At 37.1% G+C, this 16,986-nt stretch overlaps 1 pseudogene; it reads left to right on the top strand.

The window, feature by feature from the left end:
* Positions 1 to 15,430: 15,430 nt before the first annotated feature.
* On the top strand, positions 15,431 to 16,633 carry LOC111901744 (chloride conductance regulatory protein ICln-like; annotated as a pseudogene).
* Positions 16,634 to 16,986: the final 353 nt, after the last annotated feature.

The following is a 16,986-nucleotide window of genomic DNA, read 5'->3' as shown; positions in this document are numbered from 1 at the left end:
TACATCGGAACTCCTGAATACATCAAAAAGAACATCCCTAACCATATAATGTCGCCACTTAAAACCTGGGAGTTCTTGACAATGCATTGTATGGTCCCCAATAAGGTCTAAGAAGGCTTTATGAAGTGCTACTTAAGGATAATATGATACTTCACGGACGACATATGTTTGCGAAGAACATCTATGACGATAACAAGAAGAAAACCATGAGCATGTTGTTCTTTGAGACACTCGAAAACTACGTCTATCTAATTGACATATCAAGGTCTATTTACATGCCCTCGACGATTTTGCTAAAAATTGCTCCCGGCAATGCATGTCGGGCTTTAGAGAGGACGGTGTCCTTAGTAGAAAAAACGTTGATGTTGAAACTTGGAATCTTATCAAAAAAGACAAGCCAAGGCATGAATATAGTTAGAATTCATACCTAATGCCAAAACGAGACTAGCCCTTTAACAAATACCCTATTTTACTCAAGTTTGACTGAAAGTCAAACTGGTAAAAATTCAACAGTCAACAGTTAAATTCAATGGTCAGACCACTGTGTCAAGACCAAACAATGACCACACTGTGGTAGCTACTCGATAAGACATTCGTGGTCAAAATCCATCATCGCGTCATGGAAAACTACCCACCACGCTGCGGTGAATGCCCCAAACAACTTAATGACTTAAGCACGTAATCCTCCATCTCCAGAGCTCAAAAGCTCAGATTTGATGACTCTACTGGTATTAATGGATAAAGTTTTCAACTTTATCCATTCTCATGCTTTACATACACCCAACTCTAAACCTAACTTGATAGTGAACTAAAACCAATTTTTGAGCTAAAGAGAGAGCATGCAACCACAACTTTCCATCAACACTCAAGTCAAAAAATCACTTCGGGTCACTTAATTGGTCCAGGAGTTGGCTTAACTCTAAAGATATCTAGGAAAGGGACTCAAAACCACCTAAAAAGGTGCATAAACTTACATCTAGAAGAGCAAGGGTCAAGGTTTGAAGTTTATGCCTCCAATAACTTAGAAATATAAAGTAGATGATGACTCAAAGATAGCTCCTTGCTTCCTTGCACCAGAATGGAAATCCTTCTTCTCCAAGCTTCAACAAATCAAGAGCACAAGCTAAAAAACCAAGTATGGTGGAAAAGGTTGAGGAGGGTAACGTTCATAGAGGATCGAACTGCCAAATGAACTAACCCTAGGAGTTAGAGCCATTAAATAGGGCTCAAAACTCAGGGTCTATGGTTTTGAACCCCATCCGCAACCACATCATGGTCACTTAAATGACATGACCAAAAGAATGATATGGTCGCGTCATGGTGATTCTCCATCATCATGTTGTGGTCAACCAAAAACTTCTAAGATTTAAAATAAATAACCAAAAAGAATAATACCTTCTTCCCCAAGCTTCACCAAATCAAGAAAACAAGCTCAAAAACTAAGTATGGAGGCAAGAGTTGGGGAGGGTAACGTTCTCAGAAGGTGGAGCTGCCAAATGAGCTAACTTGTAACACCCGATATATCATGTAAACTCTTATCATTTATTTTATTTATTATCGCTTAAGGAACCTAGTACGTGGGCATACATAAGGTACATCGGATGTACTTCGATGGATACATGAGATGAGGTAGCCTCTGGTATGCTGTGTATACCCATTAGTATGCAGGGCACACATCGTTTAGGGGAAAACCCTAATTTTTAGGGTTTGCACCCTATTTAAACACATTATGTCCCCAAATCTTTCACCTTATCAACCTCCATTTTCTCTTTTGAGCTATATCTCTAAACCTTAACCTATTTCTAAAGCAATTGGCCATTATGTGTGTTTTGGTGTTTTTGTGTGTGGTACTCTTTGAAGAAGAATGAGCCTTGTAGAAGAGCATTGATCAAGTGGGAGCTTATAGATCCAAAGGTTATTCACTCTAACAAGCTTGTTGGAGGTATAAAGCTTTTATCTTGATGACTCTATGTGTTAGATCTAGTCTAGGGCTTTTTTTGAGCATATTATGGTCCCTTGAACAATCATCGTGGGTATGAGCTACTCCAGGAGCATAGAATGTTAGATCTTAGCATTTATGATGGTGTTAGTGTATAAAAATTCACCTTGATGGGTTTTCTTGAACCATGAAAGATTTAATGTTCATCTTATGGACTTAGATGGATAAAAACGGGTATTGGGTCCCAATAAGATATGCAAAGGAGTAAAGTTGCCAAATTTATGTACTAAGACCTTAAAAAGAAGTAGATCTGTTGGTTGGACATTAAGGACTTAATGGATTAGGTCAAAAAGTTGAAGAATGGCTAATTGGGCAGTATGTCGGGCGTAATCCTTAGTATGCTCCAACTACTGGGTCAACACGCGTACGCGGGGTGTAGGGGTTGGGTACACATAGTGTACATTTTATAGTGGGCGTCCTTGGATTTTGGGCCACTTTTGGACTCTAGGGTTTTGGGATCACTCTTATTGGGCGAGGAGTCTTGCTGAGTTGGGCCTTTGTAGAATTGGGCCCATATTGGGCTTTGAGTGTCTTTTGTACTTTGGGATAGTATGGAATTAGACCATGATATGTTAGGCCCATTAAGGGAAGGGTAAAGCGGCCTTTTTAACCTAGGAGTCAGGATTTAGAATTTGGACCCTCATTTTGGGTTAATAACCAAATGGCTAATTAGGGTTATATTATTTGTGTTATAGTGTGGACATTTTCAATTTAGTAGCCCGAGTTTGATTCGTTTATCTTCAGACTGAGGTGAGTGTTGGATTAGGTGTCTAAGCCCATAACTATAATTGGTATGTACTTGATTTGATATGTATCATGGTCCTTTTAGGTTTCTTTCAGTCATGCATCTTGACATGATGACTAGTGGACAGAGAGTAGGATTTATTATTTGAAATAATAAATTGGTACTCCAAATGATTTTATTAATATATTACAAGATTGATATATTATTTGGAAATCATATTATTCATTAGTAAGTAATCATAAATTAATTTGATACTTTTGGGATTAAAGGAACTGATTAATAATAGAAGGGTTGTTTTGTAAATCATTGATAGTTGCAAAACTGGACTACTGGACTCCTTTGGTATGGAGTGGACGGAATCCTATGGGGAGGACCTATAGATTCCATCCAAGGGCTTCTAAAAGGAGTGACTATGGGATGCTAGGTGCCTAAGCAAGGAATTAGGGTTTCCACCTGAAAACCCTAACAACCACAACTATTTAAGGACACCTATACATGAGAAATTCGGCTAATGCTTAAGAAACCCTAGCCTATCCGATTTCCTTGTTTCTCCAACTCATCCTATTGCATTGGGTGTTTGTGACTCCATTAGAGGTGCAACACTTATGGCACTAAGCTTTTAAAGGTCAAGGATCTTCAAGGATTGTTCTTGTTATTAATACATAAGAAGTAAGGTAATCTTCTAACCTTAATTTCATCATGAATTTCGAAATGTGTATGTTAGTTCTAGGGTTATTACTTTGGTGTTCTTTTTGCATGTTTAAGTAGTGAAAAACTTAGATCCAAAGCAATTAGGTTCGCATGATCACATAGGAATGTAGATATGCTCAAAACCCATCAGTGGTATCAGATCCTAAGATGTTTTTCAATTGAATTGTTGCAAGAGTGAACTGCCCGAAGAAAAAGAAATCATTTTTTGCTGTCTAGAGCTTAAACTCGACGAGTTCAATATGAACTCGACGAGTTGCATGAACTTAACGAGTTCACTTGTTATTGTAAAAAGTTCTTGAATCCTTGTTCAAATCTTTTGGCATCTAGCACCATAGGCATCATGCCTCTGATGGTTCACACCCAAGACTAGCAACTAAGGATTATTGAGAGGGAGGAGGACAATTTCGGCCATAACTCTTCTAGGTTTAGGAGTAACGAATTTGTGAAGGCTAAAGCTCTTTATATAGGTGAGGTAGCTTAGAGCCAAAACTAGGGTTTAAGGAGGAAACCTTAATCCCTTTGCTTGGTGACCATGCAGCCCATGAGCCTCCATCTAAGAGCCTTCGAATGAAAATTCTAGGCCCTTCCTAGAAGTTTTTGAAGGGTTTTGAGCATTCTAACACTCCTAAGGTGTTCATGCAACCCTACAAACCTTGGATCTATGTTTAACTAGGATACATGCAAAATCGATTTTCCAAGGTTCATAATCCTATCTAGCATACATGGGGAACTTTTTGCATAAAAGTAAGCTAGAAAACATACCTTGTAGTAGTTTGGATTCCTTTAAAACATTGTGAGCCTAGGACCCCAAATGTGATGCCTCAAATGTCTCACACAACACCAAATGCTATTGGAATGACTTGAGAGAAATGTAGAACGCTTCTAAAATTGGCTTGCCCTCTCTATTCTTTCTAGTGGCCGATTTTGGTGAGCTTTATGTTGCTTATATAGTGTGTTACAATTAGGGTTACACCATGTAAACCCTAATGTGAAATGACTCTTCATTTCCATGATCCATGGGTTTACACCACCATGGAGCATCGTATGGGTCTTAGCCCAACTTGATAATCCATGGAGCATTTAGCCCACTATACAAGTATGGATGATTTACACAATCAACCCATATATTTAATTAGTCACCTTTTTGATCACTTAATTAATTCTAAAGTAATTCTTGATTGATACTAATTAAATAATATTATTAATATATTAGGACTTATAATATATTAATAAACCATAAGTGTTATTTCTCTCATTTTAGTCTATCCAAATGCATGATGCCATGCAACCCAAATGGACCACGCCAAACCGGGTCAAGTACATACCAGAAATAGTTATGGACTTAGACACCTTATTCAACAGTCTCCCACTTGGATAAGTCTAATAACTATAACTGCAAGTATGACTTCAAGAACCGATCAGCAATCGTAGCTCTTTGAAGGTCTCTCAAAACTGAGATGATGATGATACGCCATTTAAGATAAGTGATAATAGAATCCTCTGTTCTAGATATCAGCTGGACAAATACATGGAACAATGTCTTACTTATTATCCAGCAGTTTGTTTCTCGATTTCTGATTTGTTTGACAAAGAACTTAATTGAACACATCAATTTAGTTCTGAACGGGCCCGGTACATAGGTTAAAACAAAATCATCGAGGGGCCCAGATATTGCTTCTAATCTAAGAAGGAACATATAAACTTTGACTCATATGCTTGTTCTACTACTTGTTGAATCACACACAAAAGCACGTTTTATAACATCGAGTTACCAATGCGTTTTCGTACAATCAATGTATAACCAACTCATAGGCAACAAGTCATATCTCTAGGTTTGAAGACTTATATGATATTACCATCTCACAATCACTCGAGATAACTTCCATGATGTGATACCAGTGAGCGTGGGTTGAATCCAATACTCAAAACTTATGAGCACTCATGTGTGTTGTAGCTATGTCCATCATCTTAGACCTCTACTAGCCAACCCATGACAGTCTTAATTCATACCTACTTCCAACATATGACCGACTGTAGAGAATTTGAATAATATGTAATACATAACATAAATATTCTGAAAGTCAAAGCATGCAAAAGAAATAATAGTAAACGATTGACAAAAGATAGCAACACTTTACTCATAAATAAACATAACTTTTATTCATCATCAAATTTCAATTACACTTTACAAATTTCAGAGCTATCTAACTACAAAAACTAATATCATCCTTCAGCCCTATGCACCTCGCATGCTGGAGATGCTTAACCCTACCCAGTCCCATCGTGAGGGGATTTGCTTGGTTCTCATTCGATGATACCCTCTTTGCCACGAGGAGTCTTTCTATTCGATGTCTGATGAAATGGTATTTTCTGTCGATGTGTTTGGATCTCCCATGATCCCTTGGTTCTTTCGCTAAGGCAACTGCACTTTCACTATCACAGAAAATTTCCATAGGATCCTTTATAGCTGGTAAAACTCCAAGGTCTCCAATGAAGTTCTTCAGCCATATTGCCTCCTTTGCTGCCTCGCTTGCTGCTATATACTTTGATTCGCAAGTTGAATCAGCCACTGTCTCCTGCTTGGAACTATTCCAAGTAATTACTCCTCCATTTAAGGTAAAGACCCAGCCTGACTGAGAGCGGAAATTATCCCTATCAGTCTGGAAGCTAGCATGACTATACCCTATAACTCTCAATTCATCACTCCCACCGAGGGCAAGGACCCAGTCCTTAGTCCTCCGTAGGTACTTGAGGATATTATTTACGGCGGTCCAGTGAGCCTTGCCAGGATTCCCCTGATATCTGCTGACCATGCTCAAAGAAAAGGCTACATCAGGACGAGTACAAGTCATAGCATACATGATCGAGACTACAGCGGAAGCATAAGGTACTCGACTCATTTATGCTATCTCAGCCTCGGTACTCGGGCTCCGAGTCTTACTCAATCTGGCGTTACTCTGGATGGGTAACTCTCCTTTCTTGGAATCTTGCATGATAAACCTCTTCAGCACCTTATCCAAGTAGGTACTTTAACTAAGTCCAATTAGTCTTTTACTCCGGTCTCTCAGAATCCTTATCCTTAGAATATAGGTAGCTTCTCCTCGGTCTTTCATAATGAAACACTTCCCAAGCTAGGACTTAACTTCCTACAGAGTTGGGATGTCATTTCCTATGAGTAGTATGTCATCTACATACAGTACCAAAAATCTAACTATACTTCCACTAGCCTTGACATATACACAAGATTCATCTTCACTCCTCGAAAAACCAAACTCTTTGACTTTCTCATCGAAACAAAGATTCCATCTGTGAGGTGCTTGTTTCAATCCATAGGTGGATTTCTCAAGCTTACACACTCTATTAGGGTATTGTGTACTGATAAAACCCTCTGGCTAACACATGTAAACATCTTTAGCCAAACTTCCATTAAGGAAGGTGGTTTTGACATCCATTTTCCATATTTCATAATCATGAAATGAAGCAATGGCTAACAGGACCCTAATGGACTTAATCTTTTCTACTGGTGAAAAGGTCTCATCATAATCAACTCCCGGAGTTTGAGAAAAGCCCTTTGCAACCAGTCGTGCCTTATATGTGTGTACATTACCATCCATTTTGGTCTTCTTCTTGAAGATCCATTTGCACCCAACTGTCTTACCACCTGGTACATTGTCAACCAAGTTCCAAACTTGATTGTCATACATGGATTGTATCTCGCTGTCCATTGCCTCTTTCCATTTAGCAGACTCGGGGCCTACCATGGCTTCCGCATAGTTGTTAGGTTCATCTAGACTTACCGGTGTCTCATCACTGATAAGTGTCTCACCTTCCACAGTAATATGGAAACCATAGTAGTTCTTAGGTGCATTCCTAACCCTTGTGGAACGCCTCAGAGGTACAGACTCGTCAATTGGATCAACAGGAGTTTCCCCCTCATGTTGACTGCTAGGGTTTGAGGTTTCTTCACCATTTGACTCTTGAATTTCTTCGAGTTCGATTTGCCTCCCACTGTTTCCTTGGCTTATGAACTCTCTCTCTCTCTCGAAAGACACCCATCCTTGCTACAAAGACCACATTCTCACTGGGTTTGTAGAAGAGGTAACCAAAGGATTTATGTAGGTAGCCGATGAAAGTACACCTCTCACTTCGAGGTTCGAGCTTATCATGAGTCTCACGCCTCACGAAAGCCTCGCAACCCCAAATCTTGATGTGGTCTAAATTAGGAACTTTACCAGTCCACATCTCATGAGGAGTTTTGGCAACTTTCTTTGTAGGGACTAGATTAAGGATATGAGCAGCAGTCTCTAAGGCATACCTCCAGAATTAGATTGGTATTGAAGCTCGACTCATCATGGAATGAACCATATCTAACAAGGTTTGATTACGCTTCTCAGCCACACCATTCAAATGTGGTGTCCTTGGAGGTGTCAATTGTGACACAATCCCACATTCCTTAAGATAGTCGAGGAACTCTGTACTAAGATACTCACCACCACGATCGGCTCAAAGCATCTTAATGTTCCTGGCCAACTGATTCTCCACTTCCTGCTTTGAACTCTTTGAATCTTTCAAAGGTCTCTGACTTATTCTTGATTAAGTAGACGTATCTATATCTACTATAATCATCTGTAAAAGTCACATAATAACGATTAGCATCCCTTGTGGTAGTTTTAAAGGGTCCACACACATCTGTGTGCACTAGATCCAACAAACCTTCACCCCTTGCACAAGAACCAGTAAAGGGTGACTTTGTCATTTTTCCAAGTAAGCATGATTCACAACTATCATCTGACATTAGATCAAATGACTCCAAGACTCCATCTTTTTGGAGTTGGCCTATGCATTTTTTGCTTACATGTCCAAGACGACAATGCCATAATGATGCTTTTTCCAAGTTATTATTATTAGAAAAATCAATACACAACACATTATTTCCTAGGTTATCTACAACATACACAACTTCATACACACCATCACAAGGTAATGCTTTAAAATAAAGAACATTATTAAAGAAAGCATTTATTCCACCAACTTCATTATCAAAATAAAAGGTAAACCCATGTTAGTACAAAGCATGAAAGGAAATAATATTTCTTTCCATTTCAAGAGAGTAACAATATTTATTCAAATCTAATGTAAACCCACTACTTAGCAACAAAGAATAAACTCCAATCTTGGTGACAGGTGAAGCTTTCCTATTTCCCATGATCAAGTTTATCTTTCCATGCTCCACATTCTCACTTATTCTTAGTCCCTGCAACTCAGAACATATGTGAATTCCACAACCTGTATCAAGGACCCAAGACTTAGAATAGGGTGAGTTATTAGACAATATTGTGTAAATACCTGAATGGGTGGGTTTTACTTTCCCATCCTTTATGTCTTGTTAGTACTTTGGGCAATTCTGCTTCCAATGCGACTTTTCATGGAAATAGAAGCATTCAGCCTCTTTTGGGTCAGAAAAAGGAGTGAAGAAATCTTTCTTGGTTCCACTAGAAGAGGATCCATCAAAGGTCTTACCCTTGGTACCCTTCGAAGGGTTCCTCTTCTTTTTCCTTCTACTTTTCCTAATTGCCAGGACAAGGGCAGAACTTGGAGTAGGAGTAGGAGTGGTAACAACCGACTTACCTTTAAGACATGTTTCAGCGGTCTTTAGGAGTCCTTAAAGCTTGCTGAGGGTAACTTCCTCCAAGTTCATGTGGTATGTCATGAGGAATTGATCATAACACGATGGTAAGGAGTGCAAAATGATATCTATTGCTAACTCCTCAGGGAAGTTCAAATTTAGCTTCAACAAACAGTCCATATACCTTTGCATTTTCTGCATATGGCCCGTGATGGGTTCACCATCCTTCATCCGGGTTGTTATCATGGAGGAGATGATTTCATATCGCTCTTGACGAGCACTCTAATGGTAGCGGTCCATCAAATTTTAGTGCATCTCAAAAGCATAGTAGTCCTTATAGGACTTTTGGAGCTCGACTGTCATAGTGGCCAACATGATGCATGCCACTTTGATAGCATCTCTTTTATGTGCCTCATATTTCGCGACCTCCTCAGGAGAAGCAAACGGCTCAGGTACGTTAAGCTCCTTGTCGAGGACATATTCCTTGTCCTCATACCGAGTGACCATCTTGATGTTCTTGGTCCAATTCATAAAATTGGATCCATCAAAGATAACTCTCCCACAAAGGTTCATGAGAGAGAAGGAGCCGGTAGGGTTTGAGCCAAAGCAGCATTGTTGGAAGACATCTGAAAAAGAGGAAAACAAGTTTAGATTAGATATAAAGATAGTCCTTAATAAAACACCCAAATGTAATATTAAGGCTAGGATCCAATCACAATATATTATAACTTAGAAGAGGGATGTCATAATCTAAGCTATAACATATTTGAAAGGTAGGTGAATGACGATTCACCAATTTCCACCATGAAAAATGAAATATAAATTATTAGGTTTTTAATTGGTTTTTAGAAACTCCTAGATTCTTTTGAGATTCATTGAAATTTTCAATGGCATGTTTCAATCTCGAGTGTTCCCTTCATGTTTTGTGACTAGGATGCCGAGGATCACAAAACAAGGTGTGAAGTAACCATGCAAATTACTTGGTACCCTTAATGTTTATCACTCAATCGATGTGCCGGTTAACCACACACACTCCACCGAGCTATCATAAAACTTAAGCGACCCTTTGCCTACCTTGTTAAGTCTAGGTTAGTGTGTCGGTTAACCACACACGCTCCATTAACGACTCAATCAAAGTGCAAAGTGTAATTTCATGGGTTAGCACCTTATTCACATTTTCCTAAAGTAACTAAGATTGGGAATTTATAAACACATTTAGTTACTTTATAATAATCATTATACTTTTAATGATAATTTTTAAGTCATTGTCCTACCCGTTCAGCTAACGACCCTCCACCAGTCAAGGAAGCGGTGGGTGAGAGTGGACACCCATTAAGTTGTCATTTTATAGGCAACAACCATATACCCCCTTATAGACCAGCTTCGTGAATGAGGCCTACTAACGGTAAAACGACTTGATCTTTTATATATATATATATATATATATATATATATATATATATATATATATATATATATATATATATATATATATATATATTATTAACTTATAATATTATAGAGTATAAGGGTTGAATTTTAACTTTTAAAATTCTAGGGGTTGGAACTAAAGTTTACTAGATGACTTTACATGATCCAAAACTTGAGGGAAAGTTTTGTAACTTTACAAAACTTTTCAATTCATAGCTTATGAGTTATTTTTTATTAGAAATGAAGACTCTTAATTTTTTGTAACTTATGTGTTCTTTTTAATGGATTTATTACAAAGTGATTTTTGGTTATCCATAACTTGAGGACAAGTTATGGACTCCATTAAAACACATCATGATCATGAATTAACTACCAATCAGTAGCACATAATTCCTATGATCATGCAAGAACTCACAAGAACATGGATATTCATATCCAAATTTCAAGAACATATGAACACATATAAACATGAAATTTTGATATTAGCCATTGTAAATGGATTAGAACAACCATTACACCATCTAAAACAAGTTCTAAAACACCAAAACAGTTTAGGGTAATGTTTCTAGTCTATTTCCAGCAGAAAAAATTGAAAATTTGCACTCTGCCTGGCCAACTCGTCGAGTACAAGAACTGACTCGCCGAGTTGGTTGAAGATACACTTGTACTCGTTGAGTCCCCCCATGGACTCGGCGAGTCCCCTGACAACAAGATTTTCAACTTTTTTCAGCTATTTTGCATCAAGTATCAAACAAACAAGCCTAGGCTCTGATACCACTGAAGGGTTTTGAGCATTCTAACACTCCTAAGGTGTTCATGCAACCCTAAAAACCTTGGATCTATGTTTGACTAAGATACATGCAAAATCGATTTTCCAAGGTTCATAATCCTATCTAGCATACATGGGAAACTTTTTGCATAAAAGTAAGCTAAAAAACATAACTTGTAGTAGTTTGGATTCCTTGAAAACCTTGTGAGCCTAGCACCCTAAGTGTGATGCCTCAAATGTCTCACACAACACCAAATGCTATTGGAATGACTTGAGAGAAATGTAGAACTCTTCTAAAATCGGCTTGCCCTCTCTATTCTTTCTAGTGGCTAATTTTGGTGAGCTTTATGTTGCTTATATAATGTGTTACAATTAGGGTTACACCATGTAAACCCTAATGTGACATGAATCTTCATTTCCATGACCCATAGGTTTACACCTCCATGGAGCATCCTATGGGTCTTAGCCTAACTTGATAATCCATGAAGCATTTAGCCCACTATACAAGTATGGATGATTTACACAATCAACCCATATATTTAATTAGTCACCTTTTTATCACTTAACTAAATCTAAATTAATTCTTGATCAATACTAATTAAATAATATTATTAATATATTAGGACTTATAATATATTAATAAACCATAAGTGTTATTTCTCTCATTTTAGTCTATCCAAATGCATGATGCCATGAAACCCAAATGAACCATGTCAAACCAGGTCAAGTACATACCAGAAATAGTTATGGACTTAGACACCTTATCCAACAGTTTTCGCCCAACCTCTTACAAGGAGGTTCTAGAGCCTTTTCATCAACTATCAATACATAGCCAAAGAACCCCTGCACTATAGATTAATCCAATTACTCCCAAAATTAATTCTAATTAATTATTAATAAATATCAGAATTTCTAATTAATATATTATTCTCATAATATATTAAAAACTTATATATTACAATTTATTAATCAAATAATAAATCATTCTCTCTCTCCAAAATAATCTTGTCTAATTGCTAACATTGAGGGCAACCCAAAAGGATTGTGCTACTATCGATTCAAGTTTATACCAACTATAGTTATGAGCTTAGACACCTAATCCAACAGTCTCCTACTTGGATAAGTCTAATAACTATAATTGTCAGTACAAATTCCAAATTGATCAGAAAATTGTAGCTACCAAAAGCCGTTGTCGAACTCTGACCCAGTCAGTAATATGTCCTAAGATATGTGATCATATAATACTCCGTTTTGCAAGATATCATTCAGACATGAGACATGAAATAGAATCAATCTCATTGTCCAGTACTTTGTTTCCAGATTTCTGATTTGTAATGACATAACACTTCTAATCAAACACATCAATCAAGTCCTAGTCGGGCTCGACACTATAAGTTAACACCAAATCACCGAGGGGCCCAAATATATCGCATTTCCCGTGAAGTCGAAAGGAACAAATAAACTTTGACTTATATGCTTTCCCCATTTACTCCTCAAATCATGCACATCAATACGTTTTATAACATCAAATTACTTATGTGTTTTCGTATCATTAACCCACAACTGACTTGTAAACCATAACTCATATATCTCCATTTAAAGATTATAAGAAATTGAGTAAATTATATGAATGGTCCCTGTGGTTTGGGGTAATTTACGCATTAGGTCCCTAACTTTTTTTTAACTCGAACGGTCCCTACAATACGATTTTTTTACGTGTTTGGTCCCTCATATAAATAAAAGGACTTTATTGCCCTTATTAAATATCTTTTATTTATTTATTCCGTTTTTATTATTAACTTAAATCTTTTATTTATTTATTTACTGCACCTACCATTTTTATTAACCCTTCATCCTTCAACATTCAAGAAGATCTCGTACTCCCAATTCATCACATACCACGACCGGCGACACCTTGTTCGCACCACCCCATCAACACCCAATTGACCTCCATCAACCACTACTAGTACAAACCTCAATATCAGTTCAGTACAAACCTCAAAATCAAATTGATACACATGATTCTAGTAATGATCGATCAATTTTTGGGGTAGCATCTGAAGCGGTGGTGGAGTCCTAACACCACCAACACTGGTCCATAGGTCGAGGGTGGCCTACAACGTACAAGATCAACCTTTTTTTCTTGATTGATCTACCTTTTTCCCTTCATTTTAAAATCGATTGAAATCTTAAAATCGATCGACATTCATCAACATCTCAAGTCCTCCCCTGATCGATCGAGCTCTCATCAAATCCTTAACTTCTCATCAGACCCTTACCCCTTTCTCTGAATAGATAATAGGTGCAGATATTCTAAAATCTCGTAGCCTCTTATTTCTTTCTTAATGTTGGCCACTTCCAGGTTTAATTTTAATGGATGAATGTCGGGTTTTTAGTTCCAATTCCTTTCAATTTCTCGTCAGAATCCTACGGCCAACAAACCATAGCGAATCGGAGAAGCGTTTGCTCACCTGATTTGTGACCCAATAGTTTACCTACCTAATAACCCGATTGAATTGTAGGTTCCATCGGTCTCTTTCTTTACCTCTCTTTATATATTTATTGAAAAGGTTTCATTTATTGGTCTCTCACCAGAAAAAAAAAAAAAAGAAAGGGTATATAATAAAGTCACTAGAATATGTGGTAGTTGATTTAGAGATCCGGCGAAATCGAAGAAGCATGGGGTACAAATGCCCGGTTGAATTTTATCAGAATCGATAATGAATCAAAATAGGTTTTTTAGGTTGGTTTTTATAATTTGGTTTTAGTTTAAGGATTTTCTTTTGGTTTCATTTAAATTGGTTTTGTTTCTGGTAGTCATATCGAACGCGGACGGTGGTGGTCGTCGGAGTTGTACGGTGGTTGTTGTTGTTGGAGGTGAAGAGGTGGGGGAATAATATGATCTATCAATAGGAGGGGAGAAAAGGACAATGGGTAGAGGTGGGACCCATATTAAACAATTTCTCTTACAATTTATATTAATAAGTTAATAATAAATATAACAATTAAAATAATAGATAAATGTATATTGGTCATTTTAAATCGTTAAGGGACCACTGGCGCAACAAAATCAAACTATAGGGACGGTCCGAATGAAAAAAAAAAGTTAGGGACCAATCATGAAAATTACCCCAAACCAAATGGAACGTTCGTGTAATTTATTGTAAGATATTATCGTCTAAGAATTACTCGTGATAAATTACATGAAGTAATTTTCTAAGCGTGGGTGACCCGAAAACCTAATCCAACAATACAAGCATATGGTGACCCGAAAACCTTCAAAATGGGATACGTGAAAAAGAAACGCTTGTAAAATGTAGGTGATACACACCAACAACAGGGGTGAGAAAAACCAAACGTGGAAACCGAAAAACCAAAAAGAAAACGAAACTGAAAAACCGAAACACAACCCAAACCGTCGGTTTTAAGTTTAGATTTCTTAAAACCGAAAAAATGGGTTTGGGTTCGGTTTCATACATATAAGAAATTGAGAAAACCCAAACCGAATCGAATATATGTATAATTGTATATATATGTATTACGTGAGTTTAGAAGATAAAAGGAAGGTTGGTTTAGAGGTATACTGCTTCGATGTTGATCCTTGGTGTCTAGACTTCTAATCCAACAACTTACATTTAGTTAGTTTTTATTTCTAAAGCTAGCTCGCCTTGTACCACATTGCCCAAGCGTACAAACTTCTTCCCCTAATTGATTCTTTTAATTCTCACTTGGAGGAGTCCTACATCGGCTAATGAATCAAAGACTCTCCCTTGTCATCCATTATAAGAAAAGTTTCAAGACTCACGAGGTTGGATTGTAGTTGGGTTTAGATTTCAACTCGAAACCAACCTATTAAAAAGCAAGAACCTGAACCCGACATCTTGGGTATCGGGTTCGGTTTTGAAATTTTAGAAACCTATAGCGTCGGTTTGGGTTCTGGTTTAGGTCAAAACCGACCCAAACCGAAAATTTTAAAATAAAATTGTTGACAAACTTTAAGGTTTTTTTAATATTAATATTAATAATCAAAATAATCATTGAATTTGAATTTAAATTTGACTTAATAGACCAAAACATAGTAGCTCTTATGGCTTGCTAAACCCTAGAATTTCAACCCAAGAAGTTTGTGAAAACAAAAGAGAGGAAACCATGGTGGTAGGGTTAAGGTTCTTCATGGAGAGGTCGGACGATGGTGGCACCGGTACACAAGTTCTCGACACTGGCGACCGGGAGGAGCTTATGCACGTACAGCCAAATGTCTCCATTGTTCTCGGCAACCATCCTCCTTACTCCACTGGCACTCTCTACATAACCACCAAGTACATCCATAGTTCTTTCCATCTCCGCAATCTTACATACTCATCTCTAGCTCATATGTAGGTGACTGATGATTATTTTTCGGATTCATTTACAGGAAAGTGGTGTGGTTGAGCGATATAGATATGACGAAAAGCTATGCGGTTGATTTCTTATCGGTGTCGCTTCATGCGGTGTCTAGGCATCCTGAAGCATTTGAGTCTCCTTGCATCTATACTCAAGTATTGTTCCTTAAAATATTATCGCTCTGTCATTCTAATTTATTTCTATTTTAGGGTTTAGGTTTGGGCTTTACTTTGTGTTGATTCATCTTATATTCTTCTTGCAAACCAATTACAAATGACTTATTTCTTTTTCGATGCTATTTAATTTCAATTTACTCAAGCTTGACACCGGAGATGAGGACGATGAATCAGAAAGCTATCATTCATAATCAAATGAGACATTGGATTTGTCGAAGATCAAAGAGATGAGACTTGTTCCTTCAGATCCTACTCAATGTACTCTTCACATCTCATTTGTTTTCCAAATTCCACAATAGTTTGCTAACCTAACCGTTTATGTTCTTGGTTGATAGTGGATACTCTTTTTCGGATATTCTGTGAATGTTCATAGTTAAATCTTGAACCCATCGAAGGTGAGATCTAAATCTCTTTATCATTTCCTTTATCATCGATCCCCTTAATGTTTCCATTAAAATACTTGCATATTTGTACTTTCTTCAGAGGAAGAAGAAGAAGAAGAAGAAGAAGAAGAGCATAACTGGATTTCTAGTGCTGATCAGTTAGATAATTCAGAGTGGAATGACATACAGGTTCCTTTCACCGTTGGTTATTCAAATGGAGACCATGATCTTGCTCATAGTGTGCTTCAAGTATCTTTTTTCACTCACTGTGTCTTTATCTATGGTTAAACTTCACTGATTTTGTGTACTTTTGTTTCCAAATTTCTCTTTTTAATTGATGTGTATAAAACTAATTGCAACTTCAAATTAATGACCAACGATTTGAGGATGCTGAAGAGATGGAGAATTGAAATAAATCATTAATTTTTAAATTACAAATTCACAGTCAACACTATAGTTAATGAGTGTTAAAAATTGCACATTTTGTTTCTATGATATAATCTTGTAATTAACATGTTATCATCTCATTTGATTATCGTGTCAAAAGTTAAGTTTTATACAAACTCAACAATTGTGTAAATATTACACTACCAAGTGTAAAATGTTAAAAAACACAAAATATAAAGAAGTATCATTTGGAACTTGAATTAGTAAAGGAACATATAATAACGTATAGTATGATAGTAAGTTAGCCACAGCTTGAAAGTTAACCTTAACATCAAATGAAGTACAAACATATAGTTGACCTTTTCTATAAAAAACT

Source organism: Lactuca sativa, chromosome 9 (genome assembly GCF_002870075.4).
Source record: "Lactuca sativa cultivar Salinas chromosome 9, Lsat_Salinas_v11, whole genome shotgun sequence".
Taxonomy (NCBI): Eukaryota; Viridiplantae; Streptophyta; class Magnoliopsida; order Asterales; family Asteraceae; genus Lactuca; species Lactuca sativa.
The sequence above is the reverse complement of the archived record's forward strand: the minus strand, read 5'-3'. Positions and strand labels throughout refer to the sequence as shown.